This window comes from Oryctolagus cuniculus, chromosome 5 (genome assembly GCF_964237555.1).
Source record: "Oryctolagus cuniculus chromosome 5, mOryCun1.1, whole genome shotgun sequence".
Taxonomy (NCBI): Eukaryota; Metazoa; Chordata; class Mammalia; order Lagomorpha; family Leporidae; genus Oryctolagus; species Oryctolagus cuniculus.
Genome location: NC_091436.1, coordinates 5,728,919 through 5,744,311, shown reverse-complemented (window position 1 = coordinate 5,744,311; position 15,393 = coordinate 5,728,919). Strand labels below are relative to the sequence as shown.

At 43.3% G+C, this 15,393-nt stretch overlaps 1 protein-coding gene and 1 long non-coding RNA gene across 6 annotated transcripts in view; one reads left to right on the top strand and one right to left on the bottom strand.

Moving 5' to 3' along the window:
• Positions 1-15,393, top strand: part of PACRG (parkin coregulated) — a 578,050-nt gene that overhangs the window by 257,087 nt on the left and 305,570 nt on the right. The window lies entirely within an intron of this gene.
• Positions 4,609-15,393, bottom strand: part of LOC127493112 (uncharacterized) — a 59,044-nt gene continuing 48,259 nt past the window's right edge. Inside the window, exon 4 of the long non-coding RNA XR_011388433.1 lies at positions 4,609-8,043. This is a non-coding gene — a long non-coding RNA (uncharacterized lncRNA). The remainder of the gene's footprint in view (positions 8,044-15,393) is intronic.

Genomic DNA, 15,393 nt, shown 5'->3' with positions numbered 1-15,393 from the left:
CGCTGCGGCATAGCAGTTGAAGCTGATGCCAGCAGTGCCGGCATCCCACATGGGCGCTGACTTGAGTCCCGGCTGCTCAACTTCCGTCCAGCTCTCTGCTGTGGCCTGGGAAGGCAGTGGAAGATGGCCCAGGTCCTTGGGCCCCGACCCACTTGGGGGACCCAGAGGGACCTCGTGGCTCCTGGCTTTGGATCAGCCCAGCTCCAGCCATTGCAGCCATCTGGGGAGTGAACCAGCAGTTGAAAGACCTTTCTCTCTCTCCCTGCCTCTGCCTCTCTGAGGCTCTGCCTTTCAAATAAATAAATATTAAAAAAAAGAATGTACGCACAGTAGGAGCAGTAAAATCTAATTGCATTTTTGGGTCTTATATGAGGAAAAGTTTTCAATTAAGTGCTGCCATGATGTTTTCCTGTTAGGATTAAATGTTATGGGTTAAGAAAGTATCAGAAATATGGCTGAAGTAGGAAATTATAATATTCTGATGATCTTTTTGTTGGCTTAGAATCTCCAAGAATATTCATATATTAGTATTTTTCATTTTGGAAATATCCTATGGCATAAAAACATAAAATTGTATATAGTAAACCAAATGCAGAAGGATACTTATGTCACCTATGATCAGACTTTGTATCACTTATGTAGAGGACATCCAATATACTCCTGATACAAATATTGGTAACAGATGGCCCAAATATTGATACCATCTATTAATATAATGAACTTTTTAAAAGCTTGTTACATTTATAGATGAGAAACTCTGCAACAAGAAACCATGGCAACTGCTGAACTGGAAGTATCAGTTAAGTATCATTAGAGTAGAAAATAGGGAGAGTGAGCAATTATTTGTAAACAAGGAAGGTGGCTGGGATGCATTTCACTCAGGAGCTAGTGGAGTTGGAGCAGAGCTTTCACTGCGTGGAAGAGGTGATCAAGGTCGAGGCAGCCTCAGGAGCAAGGTTACACAGGTGTGTGAAGGATAAGGAAGAGCTGTCTCTGGCTGGAAGCCAGGACACTGGAACAGAGAAGGAGGCCGGCGGTGCAGCCGGGACGCAGAGAGATCCGCGTGGGACAGGTCTTGGAATGCCAGGCCCAGGAGCTGAGCGTTGCTTCACAGGGTGGGGGTGGCCACTGCCTCACTGTTTTGGAAAGGAAAGCTGTTTTCAGGAGGTCAGCCATGGAGCCTTTCTGTGAAGAATAGCTAGAAATAGGTCATCTTAAAAATATTTATAGATCTTCGTGGAGGAATCCCATTCCAGGGAGGTTATTCTAAGGAAACAACCGAGCACTGAGAGCTTTATATTTAATGCTATTCATTGAAATACCAAACAGGAAGGGGAGCTTTTATGCAAGTATAAACTATGAGGCAGTCACCTATAAAACTCCAGGGAAACCTGGTAAGTTTAGAAGTTTACAAAGAGTTCATAATAATTTCAGAAAAGTATCATGCTATAATCATAAAACGGAAAACATAAAAGTATGGATGTGGCTTGATCAAAATACTTTAACAAAACTATATGTAGAAAAATGCTGGACAGAAATGTGCCAAAATAGTTAAGTGAGAGCTGCCGAGTGGTGGACCATTGGCGATTCTTTTTCTTTCTGTAGCACAGTGTTCAATACCTTTCTCTAAGTATGTATTAGTTATGCAGTGAAAGAAATTCAGTATCTTTTTAAATAGCCCACTCAGGAGTGGGTGAGTCCTTGAACCAAGCAGACACACTGTGAATGTAGAGAAAGGGCCTGGTTCAGATCTGAAGCACAGCGCTGTTCTCGGAGGGGAGACCGTAGGGAAGGCCTGTGGCAAAGTGACATGCAGCTTGGACTCCAGCTACGTGGAGCTGCTCCCAGCCACAGCAGAAAATGCAGGAGGAGAACCAGGCTCAGCGGGGGTGTGGGGGGACCTAACAAGTTACGTACTGGACGTGTGTGTCTGGAGGATCCTCGGGGTATCCAGCAGATGGAGATAAAAGCGTTCAGTAGTTCCTTGCTTTTCAAGGCTGAATAATGTTCCACTGTATGTATATGATGCATTTTCTTTTCCCATTCGTTCATCAAAGGGCACTGGGACTGTTTCATGTCTTGGCAATTGTGAATAATGTCACAGTCAACATGGCGTGCCCACTCTTTGTTCTCCTTTCCTGACTTCCTTCGGATATACCCCCAGAAGTGGAACTACTTCATCATATGATGTTTGCCAAAGGATACAAAGTTTCAGTTATGCAGCAAGAATAATTTGTGGGAATCTAATGTATAGCATGGTGATGATAGTTAAGATATTTAACATTGCTGTATTGATTTACTTATAATTTTCTAAGAGGATAGATCTTAAATCTTCTCACCACACACATGTATACATGCAATGGAAAGTATGTAAGGTAATGGACATATTAATAAGGTTGACCATAATGGTCATTTTTGCAAATTGCATATGCATATATATGGAAATGTTTATACATGCCTATATATACATGCACAATATATATTATATATATATTTCAAAACATTAAGCTGTATACCTTAAACATATAACTTGAGGTGTCAATGATGTCTCAGTAAAGCTCTTAAAAATAATAGTTGGTCTTGACAAATATACCATAATACCACCACTTTCAGGTCCTAGAATTGAGGTGATGAAAAATAATTGGTAATATGTTCATCTTCTTCAAACTAAACATAGACCAAAAAAGAACAATGGCAAAGAATCATCCTACACAAAGGTGTTCATTGTAAGGTGTTGCTCATAACAAAAAACAAAAACCAGAAAGAGAAAAATGAAACATTCCCTAAACTAGGGAAATGGTTAATTAAATTCTGATGAATTCACTCAATGGAATATTATACAGCAATTAATTCTAACATTATTAAAAAGAAAATACATTATGTCGGATTTTTAAAATAGCATGTTACAACTATATACACCATAAGACTCTGGCCTTGTAAAAAATTAGGAGAGACTGAAGTAATCCCAATCAAGGTATTAACAGTGATTACCTCAACTCTTGGTGGAAGTATTCTGGATGATGCTACCCTGTCAGCTGTTAGTTCTTTCCTACCAAGATCACAGAGAATTCTTATCAACAGATTTAAAAAGAAAGATGAAAGAGAAAGGCTATGTGCTGAGCAATCAGTGTCAAATGTGGCTTTGTGAGTCACGCAGGGAATCACAGAAGGCATAGGTGGCCGTGAAGCTCCAGAGAGAGGTCCGATTGTGTTGTCTCAATTCATACCCAGTTAGTACACAGGGCTGTGAACTAAACCAAGACATTTCAACGATCCAGTCATGTTTATCAAAAGTCAATTAGAGTCTTAGGCTGTGTTGTTTGGGGATGTTCAATAGAATGAATAGGGTTTTTAAAATTGATTTAATAAAGATAAAACTTGACATTAGTGTACAGTAATCCATTTTCTTTTCCTCAGAAAATATGTCAAGCTCAATTTTAATTTCAAGAAAATATAGAGCAAATCTACATAAGGCAAAAATGCTGAAGATTTGTTTGCCCTAAGATATGTTTTGCTCTCTATAATTGGATTGTCAGAATGTTTCTGACATATGCTAATGAAACAGTGAGAAAACCAAAATATGGTTTATTTGGTTACATTAGTCCTTTTTATAGTCAAGCCAGCAACATTTATTTAGCTCCTACTTAGATGCTAGGAATGAAAAATTACAGAATGACACCTCCCTGGCCTGTAAGTAACAGATAAAAACTGCCGACAAAAGGCAGCAGATCCTGTCCTCCAATGAGTGGTGAATGGTGCCGGGAATCTGAAGAAGGCAGTGTTACCATGTGCCCACAGGCGCACGACAGACTTCCTAAGGAGTGACAACTTGAAGCAAGGCAGTCCTGAAGCAGAGGGACGGGCAGAGTCTCACCTGCCATCCCCAGGGGGTTCCTCAGTGTGTTCATCTGCACGTCCAGGAATAGCGGTAGTCACTGCTCCTCCCGCCGACCAGGGCTAGACATGTCTCAGTCTGCGTTTGTGACCTTGGGAGTTCGCTGCTTCTCTGTTGCGAATTCCCTGTTAATATCATCTGTCCAATTTCTCTTGAGTTGTCTTTCGCTTATTGACCGGTAGGACTCCTTTATGTATTGTTGATGCTAATTCCTTGCCAGAAGAGAGTCTTCTCTCCCTTAATGGAGCCAGACTGCCTGCTCACACTTACCAACAATACGTCCTTACTTACCAACAGTACGTCCTTCAACCAATTACTTAGCCTCTCTCCCTTAAAAACGCTCAGTGGTGGGACCGGGAGATTAGCAGTACCTACCAGGAAGAGTTGTTGTGTAGAATAAATGAGTTCAGAGACAAGAGAGTTTGGTTTTGTGTTTGACACATAGTAAGCCCTAATTAAATAAGGCTCTGTCGTCACTGTTAACGTTGGTTGGTGTGTCCTCACTCACAGGTGAATTATCTTGCAATCCATACAGCACTGATGGTGCTGTTTGTTCAGAGTCCTGCCCTGTCCAGAGACTTACTCACAACTCCGGAAGCAGTAGGGACCCAAGGGCTTGTCTCGGGTTCTCCTGCTCAGAGTCCAGCTTCCTGGGGTGTGGAGGCCTCCCTGAGGGCTCTGGGCTCCATCACCCAGCTTACCCTTCCTGTTCCCCCTTCCTTCCCAGCCCTTACTTTCTGAAAGAAGAATGTGAACAGATAATTGTTACATTTTTATGTAACATTTCTCTATCTTTAAAGATATTTTAAGATAAACCGTTTCTGAGATATTCAGTATGTCATATTGATAGATGTAGCAATCTTTTTCCATTTTTCTCTGTAGTATGATGTTTCTTTTTCTTGTTTACAAGAATTCATTCTTTATTAAACATAAAATATTCATTTCATATATGCTTATTTATTCATCAAAACTTAATACTCAAATCTAGCAATCTTTACGATTTTGCTTTTGGGAGCATGTTTAAGAAGGCCTGTTTTCCCATCACTGCCTAAAAATGGAATTGTTTATATTTCCTTCCTATACATTTAAGATCCTAAATGTCATTTAGAATCAGTCTTGGCATGTAAAGTCAATTATGGAATCTAAGAGTTTCTCCCAAAATGTTTACCTCGTTGTCACCACACCTCTTACCGAGTGATTCTTTCCTTGTTAGAGGAAGCCTGGATATGGGAATTACCATCAGCTCAGCTGCCCACTCCACTTTGCTCATCTTTTGTGGGGCACAGCCAGTGTAAGAAGCACCAGTTCTACACTTTCCCATATCCAAAGAGTAAAGAATTTTCATTATCCCCCACTGGAAAGATATATGTAATGCAGAATTGGGAAAATGGAATTGTAAATTGTCTGATCAGCCCAAAACAATTGGACTTGAAATGTTAGGGCAAGAGGGAACCATTCTGGAGATGCTTAGAGACAAATAAAAATCTGAGGATATTGTAAGATTACCGGGAGACCCATGTATATGGTTATGCAGCAGCCAACCTTGCAAGTACCTCTTGTCAGAATTATTGTGTATCTGAACGTGAACCCCAGCTCTGGCACTTGGATGTATAACACTGGACAATCATTTCACCTATATTCATGAACTCCCCAGGTATTTTTGAATACCTATTATATGCAACCTGTTTATTGACTTGTGAGGTCAGGTACCTAAATAGTAACTTGTATCAGAGAGAAGTATCCAGATGCCCTAATTCTTAGTGGAGGCCCCATGTAAGAGTGTGAATTCATTGCCCACCTAACTCTTTAGAGCCTTAACAAACTTAGATTGCATTAAACACAATCAAAATTCAGAAATAAAATGCCTTGGTCTTCTGTATATTTCTTTAACATTTTTTTGTGACAAACAGGACTTCCTTTCTTAAAGAGGATTAGAGTTTTAATTAGAAGGATTGTGTTTACTGTATGAAGTCTGATCTTTCCATGCAAGGTTTAATCCACTAAACATGACTAATTCTCTTGTGAGTTTTACCTTAACCTCAGCCTTTCCAATTTCTGAGTGTAGCATTATTAATCCAAGTGATTCATGACCTACTCCTGGTATTTTATAGTCTTTAGTATGAAATCTTTCATTTAGAAAACTGCAAATGGAGGTGTGAACCTGAAGTGTTACTTAGGAACATTAATTTTGAAATATAATTATAAACACAAATGCCTCCATTGATAATCATTTTGCAAGTTATAATTGTCCCAGAAATCTCCAGCTAATGTTTCCTATGGTGAATTCATTTAAATAGACTTTGGACAAGGAAGCTGCAAGCTGAATTCTACTTAGGTTCATCTGACAGGATCCTTGTGGAGGGTTACAGGTTTGATGTAGTCACGAACTGAAAATCAGCCGAGCTCACCAGGCCGGCCTTGGTGTTCTCCTTCCATTGCAGACCTGCCAACTCTTCTCTAGTGTCCTGTCAGTGAGCAAGGCGCCCTCTTCTGGGCCTTTCTGGAAGTCCTTGGAGGGCCCCAGGCTCTTGGTGGTGGGAAGAGACCGTCTTTTAAGAGTGCTGATGGAGACCATGTCCCTTGGCTCTCCTGTAGGTGGAACTCGACCCCCCCACACACACCAGGCTGCTTTCGAGGGCCCCCTGGAAGTGCAGAACCATTCACTCCAAACAAAAGAGGATGTAGGTGGTGGCTTCCCTATGTCCTGTTTTAGTCTGCTTTCTGCTACAGTAACAGAATAGGTTGGAGTGGGTAATTTACAAAGAACGGAGATTGACTTAGCTTCTGGAGGCAGGGACTTCCAAGAGCATGGTGCTGGCATATGGCCAGAACCTGGCAGCCACGTCATCACATGGCAGAGTGTGTCATGTGTCAAGGAATGAGAGAGAAGTGGTGATGAGCAAGAAAGGGGGTCGAACTCTTCCTTTTGATCAGAAACTCACACGCATGATAACTGAGCCATGCCCTCAATAACAGCATGCATTCAAACAGAACTTTCACCCCCTTCCAATGCTGTCTTGTTGGGGACCGAGCTTCCAACACAGAGTTTTGGAGAGGAAGATATTCAAACCATAGCACGTTGTGATGTCTGGAGTCTTTCAAGCTAGGTCAATCTGGATTTAAATGGCAGCTCTGGCATCCTCTCTGCAGGTGACTTTATAACTTCCTCTGTGAGATGTGGCCATGGCAGGTGGGTGAGTGGCCTGGTTGGCAAATATCAGGGAGCGTCTGGACAAGCAGGGACTCAGCATAGTATGCATTGGTGTTAATTCACATCACTGCACAGTTACATATCCAGGGCTTAACTTGGACACTGCAAAGCTCCAGGCTCTGTGTCAGATACTGAGGACATCTAGATACTGAGGACATTGCACGAACAATATAGCCTCCACCCCCAGAGAAGTTATGGTTCAGTGGGGAGAGCAGAGAAGCGTGAGACAAATGCTGAGGCAGGGTGAGCAGTGGGTACTCTGGAACACATCGGGGGACTCCTGGCCCAGGCCACCAAAGCTCCCTGGGAAGATGAGGGTCCTCCCTTCTGAAGTCCCCCAGAAGGAGAGGAAGAGCCCTCTAAGCAGAGGTGGTGGCACATCCAGGGGTCCAGGGAGAGATGAGGGAGATCATGGGCTCTGCTAAGACTTTGGAGGCCAGAGTTGAGTGCTCCAGGTACTGCAGTGCAGGCTGAAGGCTTGAATAGATGGGATATTCACGGTTCAATAATGAATGTTATGCAGTGTCCATGGATCCTATGAAAGGGGCCAGGAGGAACTGGGTCTCTGTAAGACTAGTGAACATCACTGAGTTTCTCCAAAGAGCAGTGAGCAACATGCTGATGATGGGGACGTCAGAACCAGAACTCCAGGGATCTGCCTCTGGGGCGAGCATGTTTGGCCTAGACTTAAGACACTGGCTGAGACACCTACGTTTCATGTTGGAGTGCCTGGGTTCAAGTTCAAGCTCTGCTCCTGATGTCAACTTCCTACTAATGTCTGCTGATGCACTTCCTGGAAGTAAGCACTGGGGCCCCTGCCACTCACACGGGAGACCTGGGTTGAGCTGTGGCTCCTGAGTTGTGGTCTATGTACGCAGTTGGAGAGTCAATGAGCAGATGGAAGTGCTCTCTTCCCAACCACCGCCACCACCACCACCTGGAGAAAAAATAAATAAATAAATAAAAGGAAACCTGCTTTCTCTACCACATGTGCAAATTTTATTTTTGCTTATCTCCAAACCTAGCTACAGCAAACAATGTGAACTACAATTAATTTTGAGGTAGGAATGACAGTCAAAGATGAGAAAGCAGACCCAACAGATTTGAAGGCCAGGAAGCCAAGTCAGAGAGAAGAAAAGGAGAGGAAAGTGCAGGCCTCGGCCGGCAGCTTCCGTTAGACCCCGATTCTGTGGTGGATGCGGGCAGGAGCCTCTGCCTCTGCCCTGCCTCAAGAACATGACACCCTGTCCTGTCTGAACACCATGCTCATTGCTTTAGAGAGCAGTCTTCACTGGGCGGGACTCTTGGTGGAACTTTGATTTTCTTAAATGACCTTGAACGTGGGTTTCAGGGCCAAGGCATTAAGCTTCACAGGAAAATACACGGAAGTTACACTGGTAAGATTCTGCTATAACTTTTAACATAAGGTAATTAAATTCCAGCCTAATGTGCCAAGACAGAACAGTATAATGCACATTTTGGCATTTGTTTAGCCCAAGAAAATTCACTCATCCAAGAAGTCCAATGATGGTGTACTCATTTAATATAATTACCCTATTATGCACAAAATAATGTGTGTAAAGAGAGTGAAGCAACGTGCTTTCGGCACTGCAGCAAGCTGTAAATGAAATGAAATAACCGAAGCTATAATATGTAAAATATTGAAAGCATTTTTGTCCCAGGTTTGTTATAACTGAATAAAGGAAAATTTTTAAGAAGGACACCAAAATGTCATCAGCATTTTTCGGAATCAAGAATCTTAAGAACTTTTCATTAAAACGTCACCTTGGTGCTTCTGTATTACGCTGTCTGGTTGACAGCAGAGCGATGTTTGGGGAAGTAGCTGCAGACGAACGTGGTGGTGTGGAAGCCAGTCTGATCTGCTGAGCATTGGAGCATGGGTTTCTTGCTAGACCAGGCTTTCCATAGAGAAATTCCTCGACTAACTGTCAGGAAGGCTCTGTCTTTGAAGCCTCCTTCCAGCTGCCCCAACAGCCCATGACACAGGTGATATCCGCAAATACGGAGGGAACGAGAGGGACAGAAAAATTGCACAGAACAACAGTGATTTTTAAATGCACTTTTGAAATATAAAAAAAGGACAGAATTGATCAAGAGCAGCAATATATTTTAATTCTCTTGGTGTTGCCCACCTTGCTTTGACCACAATATACATTAAAAAAAAAAAATAGTCACTGATGGGTTGGCGCTGTGGCATAGCGGGTAAAGCAGCTGCCTGTGGCGCCAGATTCCCCTAAGGGTGCATGTTTGAGTCTCGGCTGCTCCATTTTCTGCCCAGCTCCCTGCTGGGGCCTTTGGGCCCCTACACCCACACGGGAGACTTGGAGGAAGCTCCTGGCTTCTGGCTTCGCATCGGCCCAGCTACAGATGTCGTGGCCATTTAGAGAGTGAACCAGCGGATGGAAGATCTCCACACACCTGTAACTCTTTTACATAAAATGTTAAAATAGTCACTAAAAGAATGAGCTGTTAATCACTTGGTCCATGAAATAAATGTTTGTTCATTTGCCAAACAGTTCGGTTCAATAGCTGGGGAAGTTCTGTTTATTGACAAATGAGTAGAGAAGAATATTACTGCAGATGATCAAGAGATTATAAATGTCTGTGTGTGTGTGTGTGCGCGCGCACATGGGTGTGTATGAAAGAGAGAAAAAGAGAGAGACTGAGCATTTTCTTGTAATCAGACTGTATTTATTAGGCAGGCCTACCCAGCCATGACCATTAGACCATGGAGAAGCTTGAACCCTCTGAGACAGGGTTTATAACGTGGAGGCCTGAAGACTACATACAACCTTAGATGTGTTTGATAAGCCTGAGTAATTATTTTTTGAGACATTTAAAAATTGAGGATTTTTATAGCCGAATGTCCAGTTGTTCTTGAAAACTGCAAGACAGCAGCAAGAGCAGACCCGCATTCCCACGTGTCAGTAAACGTCTTCAGTTTAAAACACCTTCTTCCAGACGGCTCCTGCTCTCCAGTGGTCTCCATTCTGCCCACTGCTGCTAACTATAATATGATACTCTATTGCCACTCAATGATAATTATCTTGTTTACACCAGCTTTTCTTAGAATAAATAGTCCATGGCCTCAGATTGCCTGGCAAGTGCATGTTGCCAGAAAAATGAAACAGCAAATTTTGAGTGGAAGCGATTAATTCTCTCCTGTTGATGAATATGCAAATTAAACATGTCCCCAGGGAGAGGATACAATAGGCAGAGACTATAAAAGTTCATGGAAAATGTGTGTTATGTAAATATTATGCACGGATTTCATAACTTTCTGTATCCAAATAATGTATTTTTTAATTTTCCATACTTTGGTAATTCTTCTAAGTGTTTGAACTTTTAAGTTGTTGCTTTGCATATAATGATGAAAGGAAGAAATTTAGCCTATTTGCAATTCGAGAACAGAGTCAGAAATAATATGAGCTGGAAAAATCTGGTAAAGTGTAGATACCAGGAGATAGAAAGAGGGGAAAGGAAACATTTCTTTCTTCTTCTTCTTCTTCTTCTTCTTCTTCTTCTTCTTCTTCTTCTCCTTCTCCTTCTCCTTCTCCTTCTCCTCCTTCTCCTCCTTCTCCTCCTTCTCCTCCTTCTCCTCCTTCTCCTCCTTCTCCTCCTTCTCCTCCTTCTCCTCCTCCTCCTCCTTCTCCTCCTCCTCCTCCTCCTCCTCCTCCTTCTCCTCCTTCTCCTCCTCCTTCTTCTTCTTCTTCTTCTTCTTTTTTTTTGACAGGCAGAGTGGATAGTGAGAGAGAGACAGAGAGAAAGCTCTTCCTTTTTCTGTTGGTTCACCCCCCAATGGCCACTGCAGCCGGCGTGCTGAGGCTGGCGCACTGTGCTGATCCGAAGCCAGGAGCCAGGTGCTTCCTCCTGGTCTCCCATGCGGGTGCAGGGCACAAGCACTTGGGCCATCCTCCACTGCACTCCTGGGCCACAGCAGAGAGCTGGACTGGAAGAGGAGCAACTGGGACAGAATCCAGCGCCCCAACCGGGACCGGGACTAGAACCCAGTGTGCCGGCGCCGTAAGGCGGAGGATTAGCCTATGGAGCCACTGCGCTGGCCAAAGGAAACATTTCTAACTCAAACCTCACTTTTTTCTTTATGCACTTCTTGCTGGATATTGTTTTGCTTTCCATTCCCTCTTTTGCTCCCTTTCCCCATTTCCAGTTTTAATTATCCTTACTGTTCCCACCTTCTCAGGAATTCTTCTGCTTATCAACAGCCAGAGTAGGATGGGCATGTAATGAAATGAAATCTAACCCAGCAATAGTAACAATGACAATCATGCCCGTCCTTCATGGCCCTGCCACCCCTGGGCTAGGTGCTTTAAGTACATTGGCCTAATCCCCATGAAAATTATGTAGGTGGCACTTCATTCCCTTTCTTACTGATGACATGCTGAAGCCTAGAATGACTGAGTAGTTCCCCATCTACTGAGAGCAAACCCAAGACTCAGATTGTGTCCACATGGCTGCCCTGCACATTCCTGTTCAACTTGGACTTGCTTAAAAGTTGGAGAATCATTCCCACTGGGTTGTTAACCCTTGCTTTGAAAAAGTAATAGCCAAGTCAGTTTGTTTCAGTGTTCATTGATCCTGATTTATAACTTGCAAAAAATTCCTTACCATAATTTAAGCCACAGTGAGTCTTTATTTTTCCAAATTAACACATGATAGATTCAAAAACTTCAGAACTTCTACTGTATAGCTTTCCAATGTATATGCACAAATATAATATTGTATATTATTAGTATATATTAAATTCTAGTGTGTATGTACCTACCTATATATGCAGATGTGATATATGTGTGGGATTTAATATTTCTTAATGAAAATATGTATTTGTTCATGTATTCCTTCAGAGTGGTAGTATACAGATGAAAGCGTCAGTTTTGATTCAGTCAATGCTGTATATAAAATCTACCTCTGTTATTTACCTGCCATTGGAACTAGCTCTATTTTCTTAATTCTTTTTATTGCACTTTTCTTATTTTAAAATAGAATCACAAATAAAATGAGAATATATGTGAGGATACTCAAGTTATATATTTCCTCTGGAGCATGCTTTAATAAGCTGTATTTAAGAAATTTATCCATGGGTATAAATTGTTTTATTAATAACATCCTCATAATCTTCTCTTAATGTAGAATCTGTGGTGCTATTGCCACTGTCATCCCTATGAATAGTCTTTGTGTTGAGCTACTTTAGTGGTCGCCTTAAAACTTGTAGTATTTGTCTTAGCTTACCACATGAGAGCTTCAAAAAAGACTATACTACCTCATACATGTTATAATAAGAATATTACAACCGGGGGCTGGCGTTGTGGCACAGTAAGTTAAGCTGCCACTTACACCGTTGGTATCCCATGTCAGATATCTGGCCAGTTTGAGTTTCAACTGCTCTGCTTCCAGGCGAGCTTCCTTGGGAAGGTAGCCTGGTGGCCAAATACTTGGACCCATCATCCTTGCGGGAGATCAGGATGAAGTGCTTGTTCCTGGCTTCAGCCTGGTCCAGACCTGGCCATTGTAGCCATTTGAGGAGGGAACCGCTGTGCGGAAGAGTGCTCTCCCTCTCCCCCTGTCACTCTGCCTATCAAATAAATACATGAATAAGAGTATTACTGCAACGTTTTGTCATTTCTTTCCTTCTAACCTTTGTGCTATGTCATAGTTTTTACGTCTGTATGTTTTAAATTCGACAACACATTGTCATTATTGTTTTTGCTTTAAACAGTCAATTATCTATTAGAAACTTAAATAACAAGAAAGAAATTACGCATTTGCCATATTTTTGCCCTTTCTGATGTTTCCCATTCCTTTGTGTAGCTCCGCATTTTCCTCTGGCATCGCTTTTCTTCTTCTTCTATGACTTCCTTTCACATTTCTTGAAGTACAGGTTTGCTGGCTATGACTTCTTTTATGTGTCTGAAATAGTCTTAATTGTATGTTCATTTTTAAACAATATTTTTGCTGGATACAGACACCTAGTGTATGTTAAGCACGTCTTTGGGGAGGGCGTTTGGTGTAGCAGTCACGATGCCCCTTGGGTGCCTGCGTCCTGTGTCCTGGAAGTTTGAGTCCCAGCTCTGTTCCCAATTCCAGCTTCCTACTGATGTGCACCCTGGGAGACACCAGGTGACGACTCAGGTGGTCTGGTTCCTGGATTAGATGTTCAGATCCCAGCTTTGACCTGACCCCAGCCCTGGCTGTTGGAGGCATTTGGAGAGCAAACAGGGGTTGGGAGATCTCTCTGTCTCTCTGTTCCTCTTTCTCTCTCCTCACCCTCCCTTCTCTCTCTCTGTCTTGATGTAGACAGATGTAAATATATGGCTATATAGATGTAGATATAGACTGTCTCTCCCTCACCTCATTTTCAAATAAATAACATGGATGACTGAAAGTTGAAAGAATGTGCCTTTTATTCATTGGCTGCTTTTAAAGTTAATCTCTTTTTTAAAAGTTTATTTGTTCACTTGAAAGGCAGAGTTACAGAGAGGCAGAGGCACAGAAAAAGAGCGAGAGCGAGAGAGATCTTCCATCCACTAGTTCACTGCCCAAATGGCTGTGATGGCCAGAGCTGCGCTGACCCAAAGCCAGGAGCTTCTTCCAGATCTCCCATGTGGGGGCGGGGGCCCAAGGACCTAGGCCATCTCCTACTGCTTTTCCAGGCCATAGCAGAGAGCTGGATCAAAGTGGAGCAGGCAGGACTCAAATCGGTGGTCACGTGGGAATGCCAACACTGCTGGTGGTGGCTTTACCCTCTACACCATAGCACTGGCCGCTAAAGTTAATCTCTTTATCTCTAGTTTGTTAAATTGTTTGATTATAAAGTGCCTTAGTGTGTTTTCCTTCATGTTTCTTGTGCTTAAAGTTTGTTGAGCTTCTTGCATCTGTAAGATTAAAGTTGTCACCAGATTTGAAAATTCGGGGGGCATTACTCCCCCTCTGCCGCCCTGCTTTCTCATAACTCGCTCACATGCCCATTGGAGGTTGTCCTGTGATCACTGGCGCTGTCGGTTTTGTCAGTCCTTTCCCATTGGAACACTTTCTATCGCTCTCTTCAAGTACATCAAGCTGTTGTTCTCCAATGTCCAGTCTACCATTAATTCCTTCCAGTAGCTTTTCTGTCTCACGCATGCTTGTTTTCAAGTTTGGGGTACACTTTTTTTAACACCGTCCATATCTCCACTTAGCATGTGCAGTCTTTCCTCTGCTCTTGAGCACATAATGCAGTTGTAATAGCCGTGTTAATGTCCTCACGCACCAGTTCTCTCCATGCGCCATTTCTGAGTCACTTCAAGTGCTGGATCTCTATTATGATCATGAATTTCGGCTTCCTGCTGCCTTGCACAGCTGCTAGGCAAAGGCTTTGTGGATTTAATTTGCTGGGCACCAGGCATTTCTAGATTCCTATGGATGTGGTATAGCTTTGATCCGGGACATAGTCCACTTACTTGAAAACAGTCTGGTCCTTTCAGGTCTGGGTTTTTAGCTTTGCTAGGTTGACCCAAGGTGGCATCTGCTCAACAGGTAATTTTGCCCCACTGAGGAAAACCTTTCTGAGAACTCTACCCAGGGACCCTTAATTTGTGAGGCTGTGCATTCGTGCCGGCGGTAACAGGCACTGTCCCAGCCAGGAGTGCTCCTGCGGTGTGCTCCGTCTTTCAGATGGTTTCCTCCTCTCACCCGCGAGTCAGTACTCAGCAGGAGATTCAAGAAGGGCCTGCCGCAGAGCGCCAGCGTTCCCTGTCTGTGCGGTGCCCACTCCCCGGCCCTCCGCCCGTGGAACTGCAGCTGCCCAGGCTTCCTGGGCTCCCTGCTCTGCCTCCTCCACTCGAGGAGACCCCTGGGCTGCACTGACGACATACTTTGTCCAGGCAGTGGACTAGGGCTTTGTTTTCTGTTTCTTCAGGGTCACTGCCTGACATCCAGTGTCCAAGAACCATTGTTTTCTAAAATTGTTAACTGTTTCAGGCATGAGGGCGAATCCGTTTCCTCTTTCTCCAGCTTGCTCACAAGTGGAGGTCTCTGAGCTCTGTATGGCCCAGATCTTCCCAGGAGCCCTTCCCAGTCCACCAGGCTCCGACGGCAGCGGTCTCTCTGGCATTTAGATCCCGAGGCATAAAAGGGCAGATCTCAGCAGGCCAGCCAGAGCCAGGGCTGCCTCTGCTAATTTGCTTTCATGCTGAATCCCTTCTCTCCAAGCTTCCTGAATCTCACTTCTCTGGCTGACCGGAGCAGTACTTAGGATGTGTTTTGTTGTGGT